This window comes from Arachis stenosperma, chromosome 5 (genome assembly GCF_014773155.1).
Source record: "Arachis stenosperma cultivar V10309 chromosome 5, arast.V10309.gnm1.PFL2, whole genome shotgun sequence".
NCBI lineage: Eukaryota > Viridiplantae > Streptophyta > Magnoliopsida > Fabales > Fabaceae > Arachis > Arachis stenosperma.
Window position 1 is genome coordinate 66,768,090 of NC_080381.1, and position 9,693 is coordinate 66,777,782.

A 9,693-nucleotide genomic window follows, 5' to 3' on the forward strand; every position below is an offset into this window, starting at 1 on the left:
AACGGACTTCCCTCTCGGAGGAGGGGTAAGGTAAACTAGATATGACATTTATTTTTGCCGGATCTACAGAGATGCCTTCTTTTGAGACTATGTGTCCCAAAACAATACCTTGTTTGACCATGAAATGACATTTTTCAAAATTTAAGACAAGGTTTGTTTTGGTGCATCTCTCTAAGACTTTTTCAAGGTTACCTAAGCAATGCTCAAATGAATCACCATACACACTAAAGTCATCCATGAAAACTTCCATCGATTGCTCTAGAAAGTCCGCAAATAGGCTCATCATGCATCTTTGAAACGTTGCCGGTGCATTGCATAGGCCAAATGGCATACGCTTGTAAGCATACGTTCCAAAGGGGCAAGTAAATGTGGTTTTTTCTTGGTCTTCTAGAGCAATATGAATTTGGAAGTATCCGGAGTAGCCATCAAGAAAACAATAATATGATTTACCGGCTAATCGATCAAGCATTTGATCAATAAATGGTAGTGGGAAGTGATCTTTTCTTGTGGCCGCATTTAATCTTCGGTAGTCTATGCATACTCTCCAAGAATTCTGCACTCTTGTTGCTATAAGCTCACCACTTTCGTTTTTGATTGTTGTCACCCCGGACTTCTTTGGCACTACTTGGACCGGGCTTACCCATTCGCTATCCGAGATAGGATAGATGATGTCCGCTTCGAGTAGCTTAGTGACTTCTTTCTTTACTACCTCAAGAATGGTTGGATTAAGTCTCTTTTGAGGTTGTCGGACCGGTCTTGCTCCTTCTTCAAGGAATATGCGGTGCTCGCATACTTGGGGGCTTATTCCCACTAGATCCGCCAAACTCCACCCAATTGCCCTTTTGTTTTTCCTCAATACATTTAGCAATTTTTCTTCTTGTTGAGGAGTTAACTCTTGTGCAATTATTACGGGTAGCTTTTGGGCTTCCTCAAGGTATGAATATCTTAAGTGAGGTGGTAGTGGCTTCAATTCCATCTTTTTGTCATTCTTTGAAGTTTGAGTTTCCGGATGGTTTGTATGATGTGTGGTGTTTAGTTCGCTTGAACTTCCATTTGCTTCTTCAACCATGTACTTCTCATTTAACTTTGCAAGGTGCACTTCGGCAACTATGTTATCAATTGGGTCACACCGGAATAGAGAGTGATTCTCCGGTGGATGCTTCATTGCTTTTTCTAGGCTAAAACTCACAACTCTCCCATCTATTTCAGAAGAGTAGGTCCCCGAGTAGGCATCTAGCTTGAATCTAGAAATTTTCAAAAATGGTCTTCCAAGGAGAATAGATGATGCTCTCTCGGTTTCGCTTAATGGCATTTCAAGGACATAAAAGTCAATCGGAAACACCAATCCTTTTATATTCACCAATACGTCTTCCGCAACACCCATCACGGTTATTATACTTTTATCCGCTAGGACAAATCTTGCCATCGACCTTTTTAGTGGTGGCAACTTCAATACCCGGTAGACGGAGAGCGGCATGATGCTAACACATGCTCCTAGGTCACACATGCAATCTATAGATTGAACTCCATTAACGGTGCAAGTGACCATACAAGGGCCCAGATCATCACACTTCTCGGGCAATGCTCCCATTAAAGCGGAAATAGAACTCCCCAATGGGATGGTTTCCAGTTCAAGAATCCTATCCTTGTTTATGCATAGATCTTTGAGAAATTTTGCATATCTAGGAACTTGATGGATGGCATCAAAGAGGGGGATGGTTACCTCAACTTTCTTGAACATCTCTACCATTTTGGGGTCGAGTTCCATGCGCTTTCTAGCTTTCTTTGCAAGTGTTAGAAATGGGAGTGGTTGAGCAATTTCTTCTTCCAATGTTCTCTTGGCCTTGGTTGTTTCCTTTGTTGGTTGGGCTTCATCCTCAACTATGACTTGTGGTGTTTCCTCTTTCACTACCTCTTCTATATCTATTCTTTCTTCCTTTTGGGCGGTTGTGATAGGACTTGAGTCCTTTGCTTCCTTCTCTTTTAGTTGCGTACCGGATCTAAGGGTGATGGCATTGATGCCCCCCTTTGGATTTGGTTGAGGTTGAGAGGGAATGACACTTTGGATTGGGGGTTGAGGAGTGGGAGTTGATGGTGTATCCATGCGTGCAAGAAGAGCTTGTAATGTAGAGGTGAGGCCGGTGAGGCCGGAAGCAAGTGTGTTTTATAGTTCCTTTTGGCTTTGGATAATGGTTCGGAGTGTTTCGTCTTGGTTGGAGGGGGTGGTTGCATATATGAGTTGAGGAGCTTGTGATTGGTTGGGTGGTGGTCTTTGATGTGGTGGTTGATATGTTTGGTAGTTTCTTTATGGGTTTTGTTGGTTGTATGGTTGATTTTGTGAGTTGTATGGTCGGTTTTGTGAGAAGTTTTGTGAGTTGTTGCCCCATCTTTGACCTCCTCCATTGTTGTTGTTGTCCCTATTCCCTTGTTGATGGTTGTCTCTCCAATTTTGATTATTGTGTCCACTTCCTTGGTTGTAGCCTCCTCCTTGATATGGATGCCCTTGGTTGGGATTACCGCCTTGGTAGTACCCTTGATTGGGGCGGTCATAGAAATTATGGGTAGCCGCCAAGGTATTGTTTTCTTGAAGGCTTGGGCACTCATCCGTGTAGTGAGAGTAGCAAGAGCAAATGCCACATACTCTTTGAGGGACCAATTGTTGGTTGTGTTGTTGAGGTGGTGGAGGGTGTTGTTGGTATGATTGATGTTGTTGTGGTTGTTGTTGGTTCAATTGGAGTTGCCTCAAGATGGATATCATCTCATTCAAGGATTGAGTTAGAGCGGTGGTTTCACTACTAGTTGATACCTCATTCACGGTCCTTGGACGGTTGACTCTTCGCCTCATATGTTCATTGGATTCGGCTAAGTCAATGATAAGTTGCCATGCCTCCTCCGCTGTTTTATATTTGGACAAAGAACCATTGCTAGAGGTGTCCAAGAGGGTTCTATCTTGCTCTCGCATCCCTTGACATATGTATCCAAGCAATACTTGAGTGTCTATCATGTGATTAGGGCATGCATCTAGTAGTTTGCGAAACCGTTCCCAATACTCATAGAGTGGTTCCGTCTCACCTTGCACAATACAAGACATTTCCTTCCTTAGCCTATCCATCTTCTCCGGGGGCAAGAATTTATCCAAGAATCCTCTTCTAAGTAGGTCCCAATCGGAGGTGACTTCACTAGAGAGAGTGTAGAACCATTCTTTAGCTTTGTCCTCAAGAGAGAAAGGGAAAGCAAACAACCATATAGCAACTTCATCGGACCCTTCCCGTCTAGTAGTTGAGCATATGCGATGGAAGTCCTTGAGATGTCGAATAGGGTCTTGTGCGGGAAGCCCGTGAAACTTGGGTAAGAGGTTGATCAAAGCGGTCTTCAATTCAAAGTTCGCATTCAAGTTGGGGTGAGTTACATGAAGGGGTTGAAGGACATAATCCGGTGCACCCGCTTCCTTGATGGTAACTCTCCTCGGAGCATCCATGGTATTAGTACCTAAAACAAAAGAAGAATTGTTAGTGAGATTGATGGGAGTATGATTAATGTCTTTCTTAAGTGACGGTTCAATGTTCACTTCTAATAAGGTGGTTGAGGTGGTGAAAACCTCTTCACCTTTTCCAAACCTTAGCCGCCTCCGAGCTTGTCTAATATGAAACAAAGTTCGTTCTATTTCCGGATCAAAAGGGACTAAGCTCGGATTCGGTTGTGAACGCGTCATGCAATGAAGGGGAAATGAAATTCATTGTAACGATGAGGGGTTAGTCACTTGAGCAATTTACAATGAAGTGCAACTATGTAAATATATACACGCTTAATCCAAACAATAACATGGCACACTAAGCAAATTCCCCGGCAACGGCGCCATTTTGACGAATGAATTTTTGCCGATGTAGAAATCATCAAGTGCTCAATCGTAGTATAGTCTAAACCGACATGAAATCCATCATCAAACAAATCTACAATCTATATCCGAGAGTATTAGTCTCCCGAGTCGTTCTCCCTTGGAATTGCCAAAGTGTGCATCTTATTGATTTAATAAGCCTTGTTGGAATTCTTTGAAGGTTTTAGCAAAGTAATGAGAAACAAACAATCAATTATCAAAAGACTTGGCTTAGGGTTGGCATTAGAAATTCTATCCTTATAGTCCATTCAATGTTGACAACAATTAGGCCTTGCTTCATTTAGTTATCCCCTAAGTGTAGAGGAAAATCAAATAAAAACAATCAACTTGAGTCACAAGTCCTAGCTTCACCTTATGGGAATCTAGCTTTAGTGCACTCCAAGCCAACTAGCAATCCCTAATTCCAATTCAACTATTGATATAACTATTCAACTTCTTCCAATGACCAAACCCTATGCCAAGTGTAGAAATTCTACTCCATAGCTAGTGTTGACATTTTATCAAACATGTAATGAGCAAAAAAAGAGAGTCATAGTAAAATGAGAAGAAAAATAGAATTGAAAGTATTGCAACACAAGGATCTAACAACAAGTCTCAAAGAGTAACAGTGAAAATCAAATTCTCAAAGTATGGATGAAATCCAAAATTACAAAGTTGAATTCTAGATCTATGAGAATTAATCAATTACAACTACTACTTGAATTTGGAGAAGAGAACCTATGACATGAACAAAGTAGCATGAGAATTGTAATGGATCTCACCAAAAAGTGACTGAAAATTCAGAAATTGGATGAAGATGAACCCTAGTGAAAAGCTTGGAATCTCCCTCTTCTTCTCCCAAAAGTGTAACTAACTCCCCTCTAATAATATCTAATTCTAGAAAATGAACTAAGTGTCCTTAACCCTTGCTCCTTTGGTCTTCTTAAGCTTTTCCCGCCAAGGCCTTTCCCCAAAAATGGGATTCTTAACTACCTCCACGCCTAAGTCACGTGACTTCTAAAAATCATATTCGCGATTCCGGGCGCACGCGCAAGGTACGCGCACGCGCCGTCGAGGCGTCTTGTAATGTGCGCGGAGGCGTGATGTACGCGTGCGCGCCCATGAAGATCATGGCTTAGCCGCTACTCAAGCCGGCTCGTGACTTGGCTCTTGTCTTTGGCTTCACGTTGCTTGATGAGCGGATAATTTGTATACTTTTTGGCATTGTTTTTAGTATGTTTTTGATATGATATAGTTAGTTTTTAGTATATTTTTATTAGTTTTTAATTAAAATTCACTTTTCTGGACTTTACTATGAGTTTGTGTGTTTTTCTGTGATTTCAGGTATTTTCTGGCTGAAATTGAGGGACCTGAGCAAAAATCTGATCCTGAGACCAAAAAGGACTGCAGATGCTGTTGGATTCTGACCTCCCTGCATTCGAAGCGGATTTTCTGGAGCTACAGAAGCCCAATTGGCGCGCTCTCAACGGCGTTGGAAAGTAGACATCCTGGGCTTTCCAGCAATATATAATAGTCCATACTTTGCCCAAGATTTGATGGCCCAAACCGGCGTTCAAAGTCACCTCAAGGAATCCCAGCGTTAAACGCTGGAACTGGCACCCAAATGGGAGTTAAACGCCCAAACTGGCACCAAAGCTGGCGTTTAACTCCAAGAAGAGTCTCTACACGAAATTGCTTCATTGCTCAGCCCAAGCACACACCAAGTGGGCCCGGAAGAGGATTTTTATGTCATTTACTCATTTCTGTACACCCTAGGCTACTAGTTTCTTATAAGTAGGACCTTTTACTATTGTATAGAAATCTTTTGATCACTTTTAGATCTCTAGATCATCTTTGGACATTTTAGTTCTTAGATCATTGGGAGGCTGGCCATTCGGCCATGCCTAGACCTTATGCTTATGTGTTTTCAACGGTGGAGTTTCTACACACCATAGATTAAGGTGTGGAGCTCTGCTGTACCTCGAGTATTAATGCAATTACTATTGTTCTTTCATTCAAATTCCGCTTGTTCTTTATCCAAGATATCACTTGTTCTTCAACATGATGAAGGTGATGATTGACGCCCATCACCATTTTCACTCATGAACAAAGTGACTGACAACCACTCTTGTTCTACAAGCATTTGAGGCTCGGTGAATATCTCTTGGATTCCTGATTGCACGATGCATGGTTGATCGCCTGACAACCGAGTGCTCGCCTGACAAACGAGCCAACCATTCCGTGAGATCAGAGTCTTCGTGGTATAGGCAAGAACTGATGGCAGCATTCAAGAGAATCCGGAAGGTCTAACCTTGTCTGTGGTATTCTGAGTAGGATTCAATGATTGAATGACTGTGACGTGCTTCAAACCTGTAACCTACTGGGCGTTAGTGACAGACGCAAAAGAGTTATTCTATTCCGGTAGGGGAGGGAACCACACCAGTGATTGGCAGCACTGTGACAGAGTGTGTGCATTAGCTTTCACTGCGAGGATGGGAGGTAGCTGCTGACAACAGTGAGACCCTATACGAGCTTGCCATGGAAAGGAGTAAGAAGGGTTGGATGAAGACAGTAGGAAAGCAGAGAGACGGAAGGGAAGGCATCTTCATGCGCTTATCTGAAGTTCCTACCAATGAATTACATAAGTATCACTATCTTTATCTTTTATGTTATTTTCGTTCATCACCATATATATCTGAGTTTGCCTGACTAAGATTTACAAGATGACCATAGCTTGCTTCAATACTAACAATCTCCGTGGGATCGACCCTTACTCACGTAAGGTTTATTACTTGGACGACCCAGTGCACTTGCTGGTTAGTTGTGCGAAGTTGTGTAATGCCATGGTATTGGGCTACCACGTTTTTTGGAGCCATTACCAGGGATTATGAGAGTTGTGAAAAAGTATAGTTCACAATTTCGCGCACCAAGTTTTTGGCGCCGTTGCCGGGGATTGTTCAAGTTTTGAGCAAGCTTTTGGTAACATCAGGGCCAAGATCCGGCAACAACATCAAGTTTTTGATGTTATTGCCCGGGATTGTTTAGGCTGGACAACTGACGGTTCATCTTGTTGCTTAGATTAGGTATTTTTTTTCGAAATTCTTGAAGATGAATTCTAGAGTTTCATGATGATTTGTTGAAATCTGGCTGGCTGAGAAGCCATGTCTAATCTCATTGGACCGAGGTTTCAACTTATCACCACAAGAGCTTGTTGATTTCTTATCAATCTTGCTTTTGGAGCAGTGATTTGCTAAGGCTTGGCTGGCCTCTGGCCATGTCTAGTGTTTTGGACCGAAGCTTTCTTTGAGAGCTTGGCTGGCTGTGAAGCCATGTCTAATTCCTGGACCGGAGTCTTAGACTAGCATTGCACTGATTCCTGGAATTCTCATTAAGAATTTTGATATCTTTTTCCACTTAATTTTCGAAAAACACAAAAAAATTAAAAAATTAAAAAATCATAAAATTCAAAAATATTTCTTGTTTGAGTCTAGTGTCTCATCCTAAGATTGGTGTCAATTGCATGCATTCATATGTCTTAGTGATCTTCAAGATGTTCTTGCTCTGATCTTTGAATTCTATTGACTTGAGTATTTTGTGTGTCTCATATGCATTTTCAGTTCATTAGTGTCAGTAGTATACAAACTGCTAAGTTTGGTGTCTTGCATGCATTGTTATTTGATTCTTGTTGCATTTTAATTATTAAAAATCCAAAAATATTTTTAATTTGTGTATTTTAAAGTCAATGATACAAGGGATTGAAGATTCAGAACACACTGCAGAGGAATTATACAGAAAAAGCTGAGCATTCAAAAATGCCCAGTGAAGAAGGCAGACTGGCGTTTAAACGCCAGCCAGGGCACCTGGTTGGGCGTTTAACGCCCAAAGAGGTAGCATTTTGGGCGTTAAACGCCAGAATGTATACCATTCTGGGCGTTTAACGCCAGGATGGTGCTAGGGGGAAGATTTTGTTTTCAAATCAATTTTTTTCAAGTTTTTCAAAATCAAATCTTTTCAATCAAATGTTTTCAAAATCAATTTCTTTCCTTTTTCTAAGATACTTACTAACAATTAATGATTTGATTGAACATCTCAAATTTGTTGCCTTTTCTGTTGAGAAAGGTTTTAATGTTTAAATCATATCTTTTCTTGTTAAGCAAGTCATTAATTTTTAAAATCATATCTTTTCAAATTGTTTTCAAATCATATCTCTTAAAAATGTTTTCAAATCATATCTTCTCAATCATATCTTCTTAAAACCATAACTTTTCAATCAAATATTTTCAATCATATCTTTTTCAAATTAGTTTTCAATCAAATCTTTTTAGTTTCTAATTTCAAAATCTTTTTCAAAAATCACTTGATTTCTCTTCCACTTTCAATTTTCGAAAATTATCAATCAAATTTTCAAAATGTTTTCAAAATCTTTTAATTGAATTTTCGAAAATCCTCTTCCCTCCTTCTCACATCCTTCTATTTATGGAGTACCACTCCTTCTAAATGCACAATTCGAACCTTATCTAATTAAAGTTCGAATTCTTCTTCTCCTTCTTCTTTCCATTTCTCTTTTCCTCTGACATTTCAAGGAATCTCTATACTGTGACATAGAGGATTCCACATTTTCTTTTTCTCTTCTCTTTCATATGAGCAGGAGCAGAGACAAAGACATTCTTGTTGAAGCTGATCCTGAACCCGAAAGGACCTTGAAGAGAAAGCTAAGAGAAGCCAAAGCACAACTCTCTTTAGAGGACCTGACCGAATTCTTCAAAGAAGAAGAACCCATGGCAGCCGAAAACAACAACAATGCCAACAATGCAAGGAAGGTGCTGGGTGACTTTACTGCACCTACTCCCGACTTCTATGGGAGAAGCATCTCTATCCCTGCCATTGGAGCAAACAACTTTGAGCTTAAGCCTCAATTAGTTTCTCTAATGCAACAGAATTGCAAGTTCCATGGACTTCCAATGGAAGATCCTCATCAGTTTTTAGCTGAATTCTCGCAAATCTGTGACACAGTCAAGACTAATGGGGTAGACCCTGAAGTCTATAGACTGATGCTATTCCCTTTTGCTGTAAGAGACAGAGCTAGAATATGGTTGGATTCTCAACCTAAAGAAAGCCTGGACTCTTGGGAAAAGCTAGTCAATGCCTTCTTGGCAAAGTTCTTTCCACCACAAAGATGGAGTAAGCTTAGAGTGGAAGTCCAAACCTTCAGACAGAAGGATGGAGAATCCCTCTATGAAGCTTGGGAAAGATACAAACAATTAATCAGAAGATGTCCTTCAGACATGCTTTCTGAATGGAGCATCATAGGTATTTTCTATGATGGTCTCTCTGAACTATCTAAGATGTCCTTGGATAGCTCTGCTGGAGGATCTCTTCATCTGAAGAAGACGCCTGCAGAAGCTCAAGAATTGATTGAAATGGTTGCAAATAACCAATTCATGTACACTTCTGAAAGGAATCCTGTGAACAATGGGACTAGTCAGAAGAAAGGAGTTCTTGAGATTGACACTCTGAATGCCATATTGGCTCAGAACAAGATATTGACTCAACAAGTCAATTTGATTTCTCAAAGTCTGTCTGGAATGCAAAATGCACCTGGCAGTACTAAGGATGCTTCATCTGAGGAAGAAGCTTATGATCCTGAGAACCCTTCAGTGGAAGAGGTGAATTACCTAGGAGAACCCTATGGAAACACCTATAATTCTTCATGGAGAAATCACCCAAATTTCTCATGGAAGAATCAAGAGAGACCTCAACAAGGTTTCAATAACAATAATGGTGGAAGAAACAGGTTTAGCAATGGCAAGCCTTTTCCA

The 9,693-nt window shown here is 40.7% G+C and overlaps 1 non-coding gene across 1 annotated transcript; it reads right to left on the reverse strand.

Annotated features, from left to right (window-relative positions):
• Positions 1-9,057: 9,057 nt before the first annotated feature.
• LOC130984094 (small nucleolar RNA R71) lies at positions 9,058-9,165 on the reverse strand. The gene has a single exon (XR_009088051.1). It is a non-coding gene; the product is annotated as a small nucleolar RNA R71 (small nucleolar RNA).
• Positions 9,166-9,693: the final 528 nt, after the last annotated feature.